Genomic DNA, 20323 nt, shown 5'->3' with positions numbered 1-20323 from the left:
TAGTCCACAGTAAAAAACAAAACACAGAGCATATACAATGTGGACATCAGGTCCTCGACACAAAGTATTTTTCTTTCCTGATATATTTGTAGAGGTCTGTTCAATGATTAATGTGGACATTATTCCAACTTTTTCATCTCCCAAGAAGGACTGTATCTTTCGGGCATGATGATGCTTGAGCCCACACCTATTTGGTGGTGCTGCTTGTACCAAATCCACCAGTTCTTTCTCTAACCACACTTTTTATTTGATTGTTACAATGTATACTTTCATTGCCATGAGGCAAGAAGGTGAAAGACACCTCTTCAACAAGGATAAAACATGGTATTTTTCAGGTGGATAGACTTTGTTGATCAAGATCACTGTTTTGGCTTTACAAATTGAGACAGTATCACAAAAAAAGGGAGGAGCTGCTTATTCTGACACTGAAAACATCTTCACCAAACAACAGCCTGAAGTACACACATAAAAGTGCCACAAAACCCTCCAGAACAAATAGGAATTTTACATTTATAATATTTACTATATTCAATCTATTCACAGTAGAGACTACTTTTAAATACTAGAATAAAAACCAAGGGCAGAATATACAACCTGCAAGTTCAGAATGAGAAGCAACAGTTCAACCAGCAATGATTTCAAAAAGCTTTGCAAAACCTTATAGAAGTTTCTCTTTGGAATCTTGTGCTTGAAATTTATTATTCTCTATTAATATGTAACCTGCTGTCAACTCTTGTTTAACTTAGTGATATACTACTGTTTTCCCTCCCTTCCCTGCATTCCTCCCCAGTTGAGCAAAAATGAATAGCACGTAAAATAAATAAGGGAAAACTTAGAAAGCAAACATCTTTATGCAGATAAGGAGGATTATCTGAAGCACCCAGATGTATTTGCATACATCATTAGAGAAAGGCTGCTGCAAACTGACAAGTCAAAAGAAGGCTAACTCCCAGGTAGGAGCAATGAGATTGACAAATCATTCACTGAAGTAGAGAAGGATTACGCAGAAGGAAAAGACTTACATATGAAAAATAAAGTGATTTGTTCTTCCCTTTTATGCCATTCCTTTTAAGAATGGCAGCTAAAACCAAAACTAATACATACATTACACACAGCTGAAGGGCACTTTAGTACAATGCAACCAATCACACAGAACTGGTATTTCATTGCTTTGGTAGGGATATTTGTGATCTGCAGTGCTGCTGAGCAAGCCTGCAGTTTTCCTCACTATTCCCTGCATAAGAAGTGTATTTTTTTTTCCCTGCCTTACAGCAACCAGTTTCCCCACACAACCTTTGTCACTGAGGATTTTCCCAAAGCTAATTTGCAAGCTGTTTTTTCACGCAGCCAATTCCAAGAAGCATTTCCAGCACGACACGTGGCCTGACCACTGTAAGTACACGTCAGAGTGGCGTAAAAGTTCTAACCTTTCAGCTGACGTAGAGCAACTGACTGCAGCTGTGCTCCCAGTCTACCATGATGCAAAATAAAGTAAGCTTACAGTAGTTTTTATTTGCACTGCAGCAGGATGGGGATGTCCCTGTAGCTGGCTGCTGCACCTCAGCAGAGGCAGCAGCAACTTTCACAAAAGGTTCTGTTTTATCAGACTTAGCTCAGCTGCTCTCCTTGGTCTATGCTCTCAAAGCTCTTTCCAGCCCCATCTCTCTGTACAGCAGAAAAGTTTAAACATCTGTAGAGTGAGTTCTGTAACTAATTAAGCAAAAACTACCAAACAGGAAGCAAGGAACAATTTATAGTAAGTGAAATGATGATGATGGAGAAGGAAGAAGACTGGAGAGGAAAGTATGTGTCAAAACAGAGGTAGACAGCTGGGTTCAAAAATTTTCAGTTATGTCAGGAAAGCATGTATGTCTATTAAGTGATATGGTCAAAATTTGTAGGTTCATCAAATATTACTGTAGGAAATCAAGATAAAGATCTGTGCCTTGTAGAAACTTTTACTCAATACAGAAAAGTTACACTAAATCAATAATTTTAGGTTCAAACAGACTGTGGTCTATGTAACACCCAGCTATTGGCTTGTAGGGGCAGATTAAAAAGTAATTTCACACAGTATTCCAATGCCTATGCTAACATAATTGACAAAAAAGACATTTTGGCAGCACCTGGCACTAAGTAAATTGAAACTGATGATACATATTTAATATGCAACATCAATTCCTCCCAAGCTATGGCCCAGCTGAGACTGGTCAGCATGGGAGGAAAATCTGAGTGCTGCAAAAACAGTTCTAATGATTTAATACATGGCTTCACTTATTTCAAGTTATCCCTGGCAGAATTCTTATTCAGAAGCACTGGGGACCACTTGCCTGTTATCTTTATATCCTGAGAAGTCATGGCCCTGAGGATGTCCCCACCCACCTAGTTTGGTTGAGGTTTCTCTCTGTAGCAATGCAGCCCACCATGGGCTCCCCCTCTGCCATGACCATAAGGGACTGACCCTGTGGTCTGGGGGCTGCCTAGATGCCTTCATTGGGAAACCAACTCCATGTTGGAACTGCTTGTACCAGCACTACTGTTCTTTGGATACCTTTGACTAAGCTCCAATTGCATCTTTTAGAAGATGAGAGATGATATTCCACAGCTCTTTAAAAATCAGCAACTTTCATTTTATCCTGTTACTGGCTATGCCTGTCATTCAAAAATAGCAGTCATGCCTCTTCCTGAATTTTCTCTTCCCCTCTCTGCTCTTGCTGACACCAAAATCCATACAGCTTTTTGGTGAAGTGACTTGGAAAGTGGCCAAGCTACCTACCACCACTCTGGTACCTGTCTGGAAAAAATTGCTTCCTAGCCAGTCTGAGTCCCTTTCCCAAGTACCACACCAATTACTTACACACACATGAGGGACCAGGCAGCACTGTCATTTCCAGAGGCAGTGCCAACTTAAGGTTTTTCTTCAATGACAGACCGATGGTTGCAGTCTATAGCCATTAAATTCTTCTTTGGTTTGAAACACATACACTGCATTTTCTCCCCTGAGCCGTTGAGTGACTTGGCTTAATCCGACATCACAAGCACGTCTCAGTGAGGCGCCTAATTGATCTCCCTGAAGTGCCTGAGTTCGTGCTCAAGAGCCAACAAAATTCTTCGTAATACCTCAGTATCAAACACACTAAACAAGATCTCAATTTTAATTGTGTTCAAACTGCAAGAAAAAAAGAAGTGTGCCAAAGTAGCAGTCTTAAGATATCAAGAAAGCAATTAAAGCAACAGGCACACTACAAAGTAAGTTACTTCTACTACACCAAAGAAGCTTTTTAAAGAAAAGTTCAGCAGTTCTATACAACATATAACCAGCACATTTTGCAAACCTCAGTAAAGAAAGCAAAATTTGTGCCCTTGGTGACAGATGTCTGTTTGACAGTAGCAGGGACCTTTTCATTTTCCAGTACACCAGGTATTTCTTTTCATGAAGTATATTTATTAGAACAGCAAGCGGTCTCCTGTGTCTGTCTTACCCAAGGAAAAGTACGTGGAAAGCCCTATTGTATAACAACATTAAATCCTTGCTGTGCATTTTTGTAGGGGTTTCTTCAGACTGCTACAGGCCATTAACCTTTCACTTCAGGTAAGTAATGAACAACGACTTTCCCAACAAAGAAAATCAGCTGTGTTACCAGTGGCAACTCCACTTTTTAATACATGCGCCAACCCCCTGTGCATGCACTTGTTATTTATTCTCTTTTAAAAATCAATTCTGGTATGAAATAAGAAAGGTTCCCCTTGGCTTCACCTTGAGCTGATAATGAACAAACCCTCAGTGAAGCCTGCTCCCAAGGAAGTCTTCCTTAAATAGCACTGATTAAAAATAAAATGAAGTTTCTTCTTAGGAAGTAGGATGCATTGCTTCCTGCTTTCCTGCACCAGGATATCTTCTAGTTGGACTGGTGCTAATTGGACACTTCAGCCAAACAATTTAATTCATTAAAAAAAAAATTCAATTTCCCTTGGTTTCTGAGAGAGCTACTGCCATTGGCCAACACCAATATGCAGAACTGTGAAATCAACACCAGATCTTAATTACACAGGGGGAAAAGCACACAGAAATCCTGGTGGAGTCTTTCTGTTTCACTTGTATATCAAATCAACATACATCTTTCAAGCAGAGACACAAAACTGATTCTAAAGAACCTGCTCTGATTTAACATGTCTTGTACAATGGTAGGATGAGCAGAATGGGTACAACTACCGCAGGTTGAAAACTGTCTCTGCAACACGGATGTGATTTTGTATCTATGTCAAATCATCAACTATAAAACAGGTTACATTTTTTTGTCTGACATCAGGGCATATAATTTACAAAGGAGTGGTAAAAGCTGACATATTCAGGACAGCAGCCTAGAAGAAATAGAAACATAATTAAAAAGTAGGTTATTTCTTAGGCAGACACTAATTGGCAAAGACTTGTATCTCTCTGTTTTTTCTTTCTACATAATGTTGGTCAAACCTACATAAATAATACCAGGGAACTGAAAATTTTGAAAAATTGAGGGAGTGCAGCAACAACTATTTTTCCTTTCCCGCCCTGCTTCGTTCTATCCCTTAATTCATCCTTAACCCATGTGCCCTTAAGTCTTCTTTTCATCATTCCTCCTGCTAACAGGGCTTCCTCCGCTCCAAAAGCAGCAGCTGTGAACTACTTCCTTTTAACGTCTCATTTCCAAAACGAACTTCCTCCATGAAGCAGGCACACTCCAGTCTGTCTCAGCAGAATATGTAGGAGCCTTGGAGAGGTGCTGGAGAATAAAGGAGAGCCAGGATAGACTGCCTTGCATCTTCTGATGCTGCCTCTCCCTTTGTACTTTCTGTAGGGCAAAATCACTAAAAAGGATGCCCTGAAAAACTGCATCCTGCTACTTCCTTCCCTTAATTTCATATATTGGCATTCATAATTAGATTTTGTTTATTAATTTTAGGACAGATTTTATTTCATTTTAATAGAATGATAGCCTTTTATTGTCTACAAAATACTTGTAATATTTTTGCAGCAGCAATGTATAGCTGCAGAATGCCTCAATGTATTTTACTAAACCTCATTCATTCCTCCTTAATATTCTGCAGGGAGAAACTCGAATTCGGCAAACTGCTGATGGGATGCATTTCTGAATTCTGTATTGCCTCAAATACTACCTCAGTAAACTTAGGAAAAAATCATTATTGGAAGCCCCAAGAGATCAGAGAGACCGCTGTTCTGATCTGTTACGGAAATCAGATTTAGGAGAGATTTCTGATTCTAGCAGTAGTAATTCACAAGACCAGAAAGTGCCTCTTTTCTTTTTTCCCCCTATAGAATAAAATACAGAATTGCTAACATGTTAAAGCAATGTTAAGAATGCAAAGCCAAAGCCACAAAAGATGACTTGACATTGGTACACTGAATTACACAGGGTTTACAGTACATTTTGTATTTTTAGACCTTCTGTCATATAAATACAGTTTAGTTCCAATCAATCTTGCCTGTATAAATGTGAAAGAAACAGTTCCCACAGTGAACCTCTGGATTCCACATTAATCATTGCTCTGAAAGACCATTTAATTACAGCAAGAATTAAATATACCAGACTATTTCCCCAAAATTGTACTGCATTCTACACAGGATTTTCTGCCCATGTTCTGTCTTTGTATCAGATCCCTTGTTCCATTCAGGGAAGCTCTGCCTGCAAAACAAGATACAAATACAGATTTGTGCTATTCATACTGTAGACACTGGCTACTTTCCCTCCTCAGCTCCATCAAACTGATTTGCAGGAGAAAATGACAGAAATGTGATAATGTCCAAATATTTGTCTAAGAAAGATTTTTAAGATTTCCTCCATTTTCCTTCTTTTGTATGTTCAATTTATTATCTTACAACCCAGGATGAAGATGCTGACTGGGCTACCTTCAGCTATGACAGAAGCTTGAAAACATCACAGTTTCCCCCAAAAGTTTAGTCAGTGAGTGATCCCAGACCTGTGGGCACTGATGAAAAGTTTAAACAACGATGGACCAAGGGAGACCCAGGCACAAAGGGCAAGCTTCAGCAATATACTTTCAGTGGAATAAAGGAAAATAATCCACTGCAACAGGTATATTAATTATTTCTGTTGTTCATCTATGTATTTGGAAAAGAAAATATCCTGCCCAGCCTTTTTTTATTGCTTAATGTAAAAGAAAGCCAGAAGTCACCTAAAAACCATACAAAGTGAATATTAATCAGGGTGATGCCTTGAGAGGCTACCTAAAAACAGAGACTAGAAAGGAGTAAGGGAATAAGGTAGGTATTTATTTGAAGGGCCTTCAAAGGTACCCCCGGGGAGCCAGAGGCTATTGCCAAGATGGACCCCAGGTCACGAGTTCTTCACACTTTTATAGGTCTGGTTCATTTGCATATCAGGGTTAATTCTCCAATTAAAGCTTCAGTTTAATGATGTAATTCCCCTCTGCTCGCCCCCCACTTTAGAGGCTTTTGGTTTACATTTTTTGGGCCTAGGACAGTCTGGGTGTCCTTGGAGAGCAGGCCTGGAGAGGCTTTGTTATGTCTACCTAGCAGGAGAGAGCAGAAATTAACAGGCTACAAGAAACTTCAGAGTTACACACTAGGCAGTACAGGATTTGAAAAATATAAAAGTTAAAACCTAAGGCATCAAGGGCAACTATAAACTTATACTTTATTAAATAATTTTGTAGTAACTGAATTTCTTCAGCCTTATGAGTAATGTGTAGCACCAAACCTACAGGTGGTACCTCTTTTCTTTTAATTCTAATTTTCATGCTAATATTTTTGCTAGCATCAGTGTAACACCAGTGTATTTTGTAATACAAAATAATCACATACTAAACATAAAGAAGAGTAAGTCAAGTTCTTATAAATCAATTGTTCTTTGAGTGAACTTTGTTTTAGCAGCAAACATACACTGTCAAAGAAAGAACAAAAATAATTTTATACACTGGCATGTCTTTTTAAGAAAAGAAATTGCTGTGCTGGAGAATTCTTTTTAAAAGTACAGATATTGAATACTGTTCCAGTTAGTACAGGTACAATCCTATTAAACAAAACTTTACTGGTTTCTCACTTTACCTAACCAGACACGGCCAATTAATTTGTTGTCATGCAGAAAACAGAACAACTGCATCAGGTTGAGTTTTACATTATCCACATTGTCCAGTAACTATCAGATTGAGTCTTTCTCTCATGCTACTTCTCTGCCTACTACCTTGGTCCTCAGAGATGCCTCTGCAGATTGAAACATGAAGTAGTTATGCAGCACTGATTGGCAGCATGCTGTTAAACAAGCAGCTTCATTTGTTCAGGGTGTTTTGGTTGGATTGCTCAGCTGTAATCATCCCCTTGATGTAACAATGTGGTTCTTAAAAATCACAATTCACTGCCACAGCAGTTCTGCGATGCCAACACAATGATGATTACTGTGAAGAATTCCCCATCAATTTAGAATCAGAAACGATCACAGGTTTCACTGTAGGCAACTTATAATGCCACACCAGACCTCTGAACTTCTTCCCAGTTGAATCTGAAGCATATTTTGCTTCCCATTATAGCTCCATTATCAGCTGTTTTCTTAGATATCAAGGGTTAGTACAACTCTATTGCCGAAATTCAAGCTGGCTTAAAACAGCATGTATGTATTAATTTGGCTGTGATGCATTCTAATTTTATTCATAATAATAAAAAGAATGGGGTAAACTAGGAGGCTTCACTGAAAACTGCTGTTCACTTCTGGGCATACACTATGTAGCAGAACACCACTGTTAGTACCTGTAGAGCAAAACTGAGATCTAAGCACAGTGGATGTAGACCTAGCAATCTGTGAAGTGAAACACAAAAGTTCTTGCAGTACCACAAAACCAAATGCACACACAAACAATAACCAACAGCAAAAGATTAAAATATTTTTGTGGAGAAACTGATCCTACTTCTCCAAGGGACACTGGGCATATACAAGGTGGTAGCAGCAGGTAATGCAACATCAATACCTGTGGTGTAATAACTATAGGTGGCTTGCACATCATTAAAAAGTTCATCAGCTATAGCTCAATGTTGGCAATGGTTTGGATGGATGCCAGGTAACAGCAAGGAACAAGGAACTGGTGAAGGAACACACAGTTCTCCCCATTGTTCAAAGCATTTGCCACCCAAAAAGTGATGCAACAGCCTAGGCATCAATAGGAATATCAGCCTGTGTGGATGTTACCTGTGTGACAATCATTGCACAGATGACAATAAATACAAGAAATTTCTGTTTTACATGCATCGTCACAAGGTCAGCAATCATTTGTCAGTATTCACATAAAGAACTATATATAACCTGTGCCATCTTCCTTATTCTACATTAAAGCTTTCTGAAGAGGTAGCTAACCTTGTCTACTGGAACAAAGTTATATATGAGGAACAATATTTTTCTTAATCCCAGATGTGCAAAAAGAGACTAAAAATGATCAGTCAGGGAACTGCCAAACATGGAGGAAGCACCCTTCAAACCCATTTTTAGAAAACAAAAGCATTGCTGTGATTACTTTCCTTTCACGGTAAGAATGACATACACTTCTCTTCACTTTGCCCTTTATGTATTTATTTTGGAAGATGACTTTTCATTCTCAGTTTAGCCTACAGCTGCTTCCTAAGGGACAAATGATGTGCTACAGGGAAAGGAGCTTTATGTTAAGACCAAAATTTTCAGCCAGCTTTGCCCTTCCCTGCTGGGCTGCATTTACAGCCACACCTTACATTACTGAGTCTCAAACAAGCACAAAGTGCTGATTCAGAGCTCCTCACCTGCAGTGAGACAGCCTGGTACACCCACGGTAAATGGTGGCCATGTGAGATAGAGCAGGGTAGCAGCAAGCCTCTCTTACAGCTCTTGTTATGGCTTTGGCAATTAATTTTTGCTTTAATTTAAAAGACAAGACATTAAAAGGCCGAAAGCTCTTCCCTCACCCACAAGAAAAGACATTCAAATCATATGTAGTGTTAATACTCACTTGAATCAATCATAATGCTCCAACATGTTCTTCCCTAACTGAAATGTCATTTATACTACACACTTTATAGCTGAGTGTTAACAATTGTCACATCTCTTTAAACATCAAAGACTGTTAAACAATCTTTATCTTTTAATAACTTGCCCTACATGCATTTGCAGCCTGAGGAAGGAACTTACATGGAAGGGGGATCTTGGAGCTTCCAGGCAATCAACGTTTGTAGAAGTTTGCTAAATAGGGCACCACCCACAGACAGCTCAGGTGAAGCAGTTTGATGCCCATGATCTCTGGACAAGGAGCCAACACGTCCTGTGCATGCTTGGGATATTCCCAGCAGCAGCCAGGCGACCTTGCCTTTTACAAGCAGCAGAGGAAAGACTCATGCTGGGCCCCAAGGAGGAAGGGAAGAAGCCACTGTAGGCCACAAGTCACAACACTAAAAGAGGAATGCTTTTTGAGCGCTGACAGAGGAGCAAAACGAAAAAAAAAGGAGAAAACTTGCTGCAGCAATTGAGCAGAGTCCAAATGCCAGATACTCAGCAGGAGTGAAGAGGAGAGAATTGTTCCTCAACTACAAGAAACTGCTAAAACCAAATAAAAATGGAAATATCACAGGATAAAAATCAAAGCAGAATGAAAACAGGAGCCCTCCTGCTCCTGAATCCTAGCTCCAGCCCAGGGCATGTAAGAGGAACTGTGATGCCCATCACAGAGGTTTTATTTTGTATAAACTACAGCTATTTATTATTTTAGTTACCAACTGAACATTTTTGGGAATATTTCTCATGGATGATTGCACTTTTAATAGCGCATATAACAGAACATCTAGAATGCCAAGTTTTGTAATGACCAAACCAAACCTTTTATGTAAAAAATGAAGAGTAAAACATACTCATCCAAAATGCCCGTTGCTCTGCTAACATCCTTCTACAAAAATCCACATGCCACATACAACATATCAATGAGAAAACCTCAAGTTTGGAATGAAACAGAATTGATGGGAGAAGATAAATCGAAAAAGATGTCCTCTTGCTTTTTTTCCCTTCACTGCTTTGAATGCACACACTTCAGCCTTTCAGCTTTGTTTTATTATATTGTGCAGGGGATTGGATTCCTTTGAGTGTTTGTATGTGCATGTGAGAGTGTAAACACATGGTGAAATTCAGTAGCTACACAAACAAGCTGATAGGAGTTTTTTTAAACTACTGAACTATTCCTCAGCTTCTACTGTTTCCATTTGTCATTCGTTAAAGTTCAATAAATCCAATACCAAACCATTAAGCAATCCCGTATCTGCTTCAACAAGCAACATTTGATTAATGATAAGAAGAATGACATGGTGTGGTATTACCAAGAAGACCCATGCAAGTGCAATATATTTTCTTCATTGTACTGGAAAAAAAATATTGCTTTAGTGACAGCAGGACTGCCTGGCAATGGCAGACCCCGGAGTGGAAATTCGAGGATGCCATAACTGTATTTGTGACCTGTGTGAAGGCTGCATGGATCTGCTGTTTTTTATCTCCCCCATGTGGTTAAGCAAGTTAGTAAGTCCGCCTTAGAGAAGCGTCTTCCTTCCTCCCCAGAGCATCTTCCAGTCAGATGAAAAGGACAGTGGTGGTCTACGAAAACTTGAAGGCTGAACAAAAATTCATTAAGGGAGTGGAAAGCACAGGAAATGCTCAGTCTCAAAACGAACTAGCTACTCCACATATTCCCATATAACCCCTAAATTTACCTCTTAACTCCCTTTGCAGTATACAAATGAAGGAGTTACAACTTGAAATAGTACCCACGTTTGACAGTTTGTAAGTATGTTTAATCACCTCAGTACCAATTTACTAATAATTTATAATCCAATTTGTCTTTGAAATAACTAATATTTCAAGCACCTGACATCAGAGGTATCTCAACTGGTATAATCTCATTGCAATTAATAGCCTCAAACCATTCAACTGCCATCTATCACTACTACTCAAACAGCAGTGATCACAGTTACTTTCCTTTTTTCTTTAATGTCTCCTGTAAATTACAGTAAATAAGCAGATAGCCTTCACCCTTTTAGCTACGTGTATGTTTAAATAGTGGTGAAAACCGTATGGAAAAAGATGAGGAAATCCTTACTGTTATTTTAGCTAAGTTCTAAATCTGTTATAAACATTAATGTGGCTGTAGGCCAGTTCAGACAGGATATAAACGACTGTCCTCCACTTTGCTCTTTTCTTCAATCATTAAAGTTTACTTAATATTCATGAAAAATACTTTGTATCCCTGGAAGCTAAAAGCTTCTCTTTACTCACAGAACAATTACACCTCTGGCTGTATCATAAATTACCTACATTGTCAGGACAACATACTTATAACCTTATCTGAAGGACCAATCCTAGATATGAGAAAAAAAGATTTAGTTTCATGCCTAATAATTAATAAAAATCCTTTGCTGTTTATTTAATTTATAAAGAGTGCTCTTTATTTATGGTTGTTAAATATTACCAGGATGCCTAGGAAATCTTTCAAAGTCAGTGAAAATTTTGAAATAGGGAATTTTCACTGATGTTTGTGCTTACTGCTCACACACACTGGATTTCCCAAGAGATATATATGCAATTTGGTGATTGATGTTTCCAAAGAAAGGTCTAGCTGGAGGCAGCTGGCTTGAGCTGGGAAAAAGCAGTCACCAAACAGGCATCTTTCTCATTATGACAGGCAAGGGTGGCATTGAAGGTGATATTAAAACACTTTTCTTGCCTTGTCAAAGCTTCTCTGCAACTGGGATGAAACACGCACAGCTTTCCACAAACTGAAGTTCAAGAGTACACCTTAACATCCACTGCCATTGGGAAAAAAAAAAAAAAAAAAAAGCCACAACAGAATTTTGTAGAAACAACTTAAGAATTACAACTTTTATCTCTGGTATAACCTTATGGTTCCACCACAGTTTTATGTCCACAACTTTTATTTTTCATTTGTCATGGCAAGTGGTGATGCTACAACTGCTAAGGAGTTGTTTTAGTCAAATTTCTGTTCTTACCCTGCAGAGGTTTTCAGTAAAATTCATGATGTTGGGATGTTGATTGAAATTCCAGTGTTTATCTATTCCCAAAGCAGTATTTTCTCCCACAAAGTATAAGCAATATTCTTCCTAGATCCAGTAGGGGATACAGTGGACACTAATAAATTAAAACACCTTTTGTTTTAAAAAAGATTTTAAATACATTGGTCTTAAAAACTAAGGCCTGAATAAATATGCTCAAAATCTGAAAGCTGATATGGATAGAAATATATCCTAAGTACTATTTAAATGTCACTTTCTGCATGAAAAATAATCTGTAGCACATATACCACAGAGCAGTCACATGATTACTGAGAACAGTGAAAATTAGAGGTTTGATAAGCACATAGCACGATCAAATCAAACACTGCTTTTCTGCTCTGCATCATTTACAGATACAGAATTTACTTTTTAAACAATAGTGGTATTTGGAAATTGTTTACAGAACAATAAAACTATGTAACATTATTTCTGCTCAAGCTCCCTAGCTCCTTCTGTAGCTATACAATAGTGTTATCCTCAGTTTGTCGTAGCCCTTGCTGTAAAGTTTCTTTGTTACTGGAGCACAGTTACAGAACAAAACCAAAAACAAAGTCCTCAAGACACTACTGTAAAGAGCAACTTTTAGTTCTGTAAGCTAAATGAGTCACTGATGATGCTTGTTGATAAGGTAGTGGAAAAGGGTATTGGCACTAGCAGATCAGGATAGCTTTGCAGTGATTTCCAGCCTATGTCACCCAGCCTTCCTGGCCTTCAGCCTTAAGAAATCCTGAGTTTGAACACCAATGGTCGAAGAGCACCAAAGCAAACCAGTGCTCTCAGTGCTCAAAAGCTGAGTAACAGCTGCCCTTGTGTTTGTCCTTTTGTGCCTCAGGTACACGAAGAAAAGACTGACTCAGTTCTCAACCAGCTGTGTGCCCCAGTGTGCACTGTACAGGGGCTTCATACCCACCACACCATGCATGGAATGTGCCATGGAATTGGCTGCACAAGCAGGAAGGTGGGTAAGTGACTTTTTAATATTATTATATTGCGCTTTTCTCCTACATAAGTTTTACAGTGTGTCTGTAGGGCAACAGTGTATAACTTAAAAGCTGTGCAATATAATAAAGAAAAATGCCACTTACCTGACTTTCTGTAATTGGGTCTACAAGAATTCAGTCTCACTACTATGCTAGATACCAGGATGTCATAGGACAGCAAAGAGTCAGCCTTTTGAGAATGAAGAATGCCATGTAGCCTAAAAAAAGATTACAAAGGGTTTTTGCTTCTCTAAAGGAAAAACAGACTATATTAATTTTTCTGTTAAGCCAATCATTTAGGCCTTCCAATGAAACAGAAAGTGTTTCCGCCACTTCCTGTCACTCTTTCACAGGTACTTCTGCCACTCCACATACTATTTCTATAGTCCTTCAAAAAAAGATCCAGAAATTTACCTAAATGTTTTTTCAAAATGTGATTTCTCTGTTCATAAATACAGATACCTCCAATACATACACCAGTTCCTGAAGCTATTTACATCATGTTAGGGGCAGAAAGTTGGAGGAACTTCATAGCCAGACACAGAAAATTACTGTCAACAACCAAAATTTTTTTTCTAAAACTACAGAAATTTTGCTGCAGCTTTATAATACTGTTTAAGTGTCCAATGAAGCTCAAAGAATAAGAAAAAAGAGCCCCTGGATTTAAAGAATGCTCCAGTCCTGCAGGTGTCTTGACATAGTATGATAAGTAAAATTAATGAAAACATGACTTATAAAGAGCAGGACAGAAAGAAACCCACAAAAACCAAAACCACGACAACCAGCCCCCTCCCCCTCCAAACCCACAAACAACCCAACTCTAACAAAAGCAGAAAAAAACAAAAAACTCCATCAAATTCCAGAATAATTAATTGCAATGTGCAATCAACAAAATTTAAACGTCAGATTTTGTTTACAAAATACCGCTTGCCCCTTACATACACACAATACAAAGAGATATACTGAAAAACTGATATATAAAATAAGAGCAAACACTTTAAAATCCTCTTAGTGCAATGAAAGCTAAATTGGTGGGAAAAAAGGTGGATTCAATTTTCTGCAGAGGTATAATATACTTTACTTGTACTGAATAATCAGGCTAGACGGATACCTAATGCCCAGGTGTACAGCATCCTTTGATAACGAGTGCAGAAACCTCAGGTACAAAACATTGCATGGAAGCAAAATTCAGGCCCCTTTTGACTGAGGTGAACTGAAAACCAACTTTATATGTGGGACCAATTGGAGAATGAATAACATTTCTAGCCTGACACTATCTGTGCAGTGGTAATTGTAAGATACTGTTCATTCTTCTAACAGTATGCTTTACAATGCTTTAATTTCCTTCTTATTCACAATATCTCAAATGAACTTTGTGTCCAAACAATTGCAAACTCTCTAAAGTAAAGCTGAAAATCTAAAAGGCATTTCCAAAATGAAAAATATATTCATGGCAACCCACATCAAAAAGCATTTTCGTATTAAGTGAGCCATAAACCAACTTTGTTATACGTACAACTGAAGAATTACCTGTTTTAAAAAAGAGAGAATCCAAGATAAAAGGTAAAGATAATACACATAAATGATGTTCTACATGACTGAAGTATCTGGCAGAACCAGAGTAAGAGATCATTTTTCAAAAATTCTTGTGTTTGATTATCTCATAACCTTTGCAAGTTTCTTGGATATCCAAAAGAGAACAAGCATAAATATATGGTGCTTTCTCACTCAGTTATAGGGCAAAGGAACTACACTACTTCACCCTTGCTAAGTTTCATTAATGCTACTTAAATGTTTTCTTTAATCTCAGGACAGACCTTTTTTCCAGCATCATGTTCATCTAGCCATGACATTGCTCTCCATGCATCCTCTTTTTCTAACTAAATGGTGACTACCATTTAGTATAGGTTACTGCAAAAATATCTGTAGTTGATCTGAAGTTATATTACAGAAACACTGTCCTCAAGTGTGGGTTTCAATCTTTCAAATGAAAAGACTATGCCAACAACTATTTGTACCACAGGTAAAAAAAATCCTCAAATTATTTATTAAGAAGAACGTTACAACACCACCTGTTTGTGCCTTTTAGTAGAGTGCTCAAAGACAGCTTTGAAAGAAATGTGTTTCCATGAGAAAGGACTACGCAGCAAACACGTAACTGTCTCTTATGATGCTTTTGAAAATTCTGGGGAGATGAAGGCATGACATGCCTTAGCCATTGTTTTCCAAAAGACTTCTGATGAAGAGAAAGTCTGAGTTTAGCTAATGGTTAATGCAATCAAATACTAGAACTAATAATTCATAAAGATACTAAACCCACAAAATACTGAAAACGATTATAGCAAAAGCCTCTAATACATGTTTTAGATAGAAAAGAACACCTGAATCTTCCACAATATCCCTTAAAAAAAAAAAAAATCATGAAATCACTAAACACTGTAGGACTATTGCATAGTTTGGACTCCTGGTTCTAGGTCTCAAGGAGGCTGCAAGGTAGAGCTGTCATGAGGGGGAATTTCCTTCATTCCTCTGGTGTGGTCCCTGTGGGAATAAGAAGTTCATCACACAGGGAGTCAAGAAAGGGCAGCCCTCGTGCAAAATAAAATGTGGTACTGACATCCTCTTTATCCTTTCTACCTGTGCATGGTACAGGCCCCCAACATCCCATGCCCAAGCCCTGGGATACAGAGACACTCACTGGCTCTAACTGTGGAGTAACAACTTGCTCCCTCTTCCCTCCAGAGAAGTGCTGGAGAGAGCAGGTGCGGGACCATGTGAGGAGTGCAGCCTTCTGCAGGGCAGGGAAGCAGGAAAACTGTCAAGGTGGGGGGAGCAGCTCCCTGAATCACTGCTTTGTACTTCTGGTATCATTCACTGTCACGTGCAGCTGGAATTGCTTTGCTGCCTGTCTCATACCTCCTGATACATAAGTGGAAGCTTCTTGTATTTTAGCTCAGTTAGTGACAAATGGTAGAAACAAGCCAAAATACATGTGTTGATATCTACAGCACAGGAGGACAGTCTGCTAACAAGAACAGACTAAATCTTCCTTGAAATCACAAGTTTAGTGTGTTTTTGTACTTACTGCAAGAGCAAGGAAATGCTTAATTCTAAATATACAGTATCACAATCCGAACAAATCTTTAAGAAGTGGTATTTCCATTCCTGCCTCCCAAAATTTCCTGTTGCTTTCACAATCAGATAAACAACAATAATGGCTTTTAAAACAGGCTAATACCTCCAAAATCTGAATCTCATCTAAAACCCATCTAAAAATTTGACAAAAAACCATGTTTCTAAAAGTGGCCCAGTATATCAACACAGTACAGCACAGATTTTTATTAAGGGTGTGATTTTTATCTCAATAGGATATTGGAAGCAGCATTTCAGCATCATTTGAGTCACAGTCTCCTGAATGTGATAATAGAGAGCAGGAAAACTAATGCAAGAAATGTCATCAGCTCCTTCTCCTCTTCTTGGGTTTTTGGCACTTGTTATCTTACTTGATCCAAAACCAATAGAGACATAGACTGGTAGAACAGCCAGTTGGATCAGGGCAGATGTGGTTTCCTATTTCAGGACTTACAGTCCTGCCTCTTACAGAAATCTTCTTTTGACCCTAAATTGCTCTTCTGGCTTTTTTATTTTTTAAACTTCTTCTTTTAAAGCATGGATTGAAGAAGAGTAAGGTTCAAGATAAAGGTTTAAAATCATCTAGAGGTGGATGAGCACATACATAGAGCACCCAAAAGAAAGGACAGCACAGTACAGCACCTAAATAAGGACAGACTACTCATAGACATTCAAGATATGAGAAGAATTGCAAGAACAACTCCAGTGGAGATAAAACCTCTGTATGCAGTCTTCTTCATTATGAGGATTGAGTATACAAAAATTCTGCGAATGTTTACAGCTGTATTTGCTTTTCACCTTCCGATTGATCCCAGGATTAACAGTCATGCCATGAAACCAAAGGCAAAAGTCCAGTGGATCATATGATTCAGGACTTGATAGCTTGCCTTATCTATTCAAACCCCAGGTATTTCCAAATCAGAAATATATTCAATTGATTCTTTTAATATAGGAATATCTCCAGAACAGATATTGCTTAAATGGGTCTCAGTAACACAGAATTTCCATTGGCCCCCTTGATGTGATTTCTACCAACTGCCCTGCTTATCCAACACTATAAAAAGAAAACCAAACAGAAATCTGAAATGCTCCTATTTTCACTCTAAAGAAATGGCACTGAAAGATTCTTTGGGTTAAATCATGAGATCAAGTTCTCAGTTCTTTGAAAAATTTTAGATGGGACTGGGAAGTATTTAATGGCTTTTATTACAAAAGTGTTCTGACCTGATGGGTTCACAGTAGTAAGCTATGAACACCACTCTTTAGAGACTGAGAGTAGTAAAGAGAGGAATTTTTATAAATAATGTAATAATATTACAGGCTAAAATTCAGGACAAAAGATCACAGTCAAATCTACTCAACTCCTACATTCTGTGCAAGGGAGATGAAACTTTCTATTATTTACCACAATAAGGGACATTCTGCCTAGAAAATTTAAAAAATACTGATTAAAAAAAACCCCAGATGTTGACTGCAGTGAGTTTTCTTCACCACCGAATTCATATCCCACACTGGGATATCCCATATCCTAATTGCGCAGTTTGAGGTATGATTGTAATAGCCAGGGTAAAATTGGTATATTGAATTGGAACTTTTTGCAAGAGTGGCAGGATTTTAAAATGTTAAGTATTTGACATCTGAAAGCAGACTGATTCACAAATGCTATCACAATTCATACAGCACTTCAGAAGTCCCAGGGTAATGGCAACTCATAGATGTAAATTGCCAAGAATTGGCAAGGATGCCAATTTTTGTTTTATTTTTGCTGCTTTATCAAAATCCTTCAAAGAAACTTACCACTTCTACACAGTTGAGATCTACAGAAAAACTAAGGGAAAGTCTCTCTCAACCATAGAAGCTTTTATCTAAATAACTCAAGCCAGATTATTAGTTTAGTTGAAAAAATCATGCTACCCAAAGGGCTATTTGATTATTCGCTTCTGTTGCTACAGTTAATACATGAAGTATTATAAATTAAACCTGGACTTTGGAAGACTTCACGTCTCTATGACTAAAAGTCAAGTTTGCAAAACAAATTCCAGATCCTACCATCATGTGATGTAGACTCTGATCTTTTCAAAGCACAGTCTAACTACCAATTACAGTAGAAACTCTCACACATAAATGCTTCATTATTTAATTTATAAAGCAACAGTCTGATCATGTCTCACAATGATTCAGAGCAGTGTTAACCTATCTCAGCAACTGCAAGCTCAAACCACAGCAGGCTTCAGAATCAAGCTTTCTGAAGTGTTTCAGGTCAGTAACATCATTCCACCTCAGGACCATTCTGCTTTAAAGTAGCTGTGTTGCATCTCTGGTGCTGGAAATTAGTTTCCTCTGGCAGCAGCAGGATATATAAATTAAAATGTGTATGTCCTAAGTAAAAAGCAATGGGCAGTTATTGATCAGGAGTGATCTCCCTTCACATGCCTGCATGGTGGCTGGGAGAAACTCCACACACTGCAGAAGCAATGGCTTTTCTCACTTAAGTTCATCAAACATGCTGGCAATGTGGTATACATCCTGCCAGCACCATATGATCCATTGCTGAGAGTAGACATCAAGAGCAGTTAAAAAAAGAGAAGAAATGATGAGAAATAACCAAGCAGGTGAAATGTTACAGCTGAAGATCATCATCTGTTGCTTTTAATTACTGAAGCAGACTTAGCACAGGTATGCAAGCAGCACTATGTAATATCAAAACTGTCCACATGCTCTGGGGTAGCCCTGATCAATTCTGCTTGCCATGGAGTTTGAAGGTGGGCAGAATACAGCTGCATGCATTTCAGAGCTGGAACTACCTTTGTAAAACATCTTTTGTTGCTCCTAATTTCCAACCAATTGCATGTGGGCAAAAGGACATATCCCACTGAACATATGTTGGCTGACTATGTTCATAAGCAGTGGAATATCCACACCAGTAATTTTCTTCTGTACTGAGACTGGTTTCTTTAGCAGCAGCAAATGCCACGGGCACTGAACAGTAAATGCCTGCATCTAGCTGGAGACACACACACGTGTCTGTGCATGACACTTTAGGTAAGAAATTCTGGGCCTCAGGGAAAGACAGTGCAAGAAGATGATGGACCAGGAGGGTGGAGATGGGGAGTCTGAAACCAGTTAAGGTGTTGGAAATCAAATAAGAATGGTTGGCCTTTGAAACAGCAAAGGCCTGAGCTACCAGTTATGCTGAGGAACATTAAGTATTACTTTGTGTCCACAGTCAAAAAAAGCATACCTAGCCCCAGACCTAAAAGACTGGCCCATCATGGCCTCATCATGTGATCTAGTTACAGCATTCTAAGATATCTCTTCATTTGTTAAAAAAGGACCAGCTATGATACACACAGCTGCACCACTACAGACAGAAAGCTGACATTTTTGACAGACTGTATGACTTTGAAAAAGAGGATGTTGCATCTGGAAACTCATGCAGAAACTCATTGCCCTGACTGGGTCTCTCACTGTCACATGGAATTTCAGGGAGAACCACGAGCACAGCACTCTGCTGGGAATTATTTACCTCCAATACAGCAAAAACAGATCTACCAGTGGCATGCTAAGCATAAATTTGCACTCATACAAGAAACATAACAACACTCTTCTGAAAGTTGCAAAAGATGTGGTGTAGGACCCAAACTACAACTGCCTCACTGTGGTGAGATGTGATTCATAATTTAAAAAAAAAAAACCACAGTACTTGGGTATTCAGTGTTTCTCCTTATGCATCTAAGAGAAACTCATTTAGCTGTACATCTATTCCACAACCCTAAAACCACTAAGCTGAAATGAACTAAGCATTGCATGTTTAGGAATACCAGCTTTTAAGAACTGAAGAGGCTGAATTTAAAGTATATTCAGGTGAAAATTAAGGAAAGGAAATAAATCCAATTATTCTGCAGGAAGACAGGCTATACTTTTATTCCCTTCGTTGAAGAGACTCAGGAAAGCGTTACTATAAAAACGTGTCAAAATTAGAAGGAAATGGCATTTAAAACAGCTTCACTTCCTACTTAGGGTAGACCTGAGAGCAGGAGGATCAAGCATGTAAGAAGGAGAGTGCTTGAAGAAAGAAATAAAAGCACAGTAGCTGGTACTTCTCTGCTATAAC

General features: G+C 38.5%; 1 protein-coding gene and 1 long non-coding RNA gene across 4 annotated transcripts in view; one reads left to right on the top strand and one right to left on the bottom strand.

Moving 5' to 3' along the window:
• The window catches only part of LYRM4 (LYR motif containing 4), an 86469-nt gene that overhangs the window by 31268 nt on the left and 34878 nt on the right, over nt 1-20323 (bottom strand). The window lies entirely within an intron of this gene.
• LOC138106864 (uncharacterized) lies at nt 600-13054 on the top strand. Of its 2 annotated transcripts, XR_011149159.1 has the most exons (6): nt 600-953; nt 1273-1392; nt 3550-3592; nt 5883-6092; nt 9165-10811; nt 12930-13054. It is a non-coding gene; the product is annotated as an uncharacterized lncRNA (long non-coding RNA). The 2 variants fall into 2 exon arrangements; XR_011149158.1 differs by having other exon boundaries at nt 600-1392.

This window comes from Aphelocoma coerulescens, chromosome 2 (genome assembly GCF_041296385.1).
Source record: "Aphelocoma coerulescens isolate FSJ_1873_10779 chromosome 2, UR_Acoe_1.0, whole genome shotgun sequence".
Taxonomy (NCBI): Eukaryota; Metazoa; Chordata; class Aves; order Passeriformes; family Corvidae; genus Aphelocoma; species Aphelocoma coerulescens.
The sequence above is the reverse complement of the archived record's forward strand: the minus strand, read 5'-3'. Positions and strand labels throughout refer to the sequence as shown.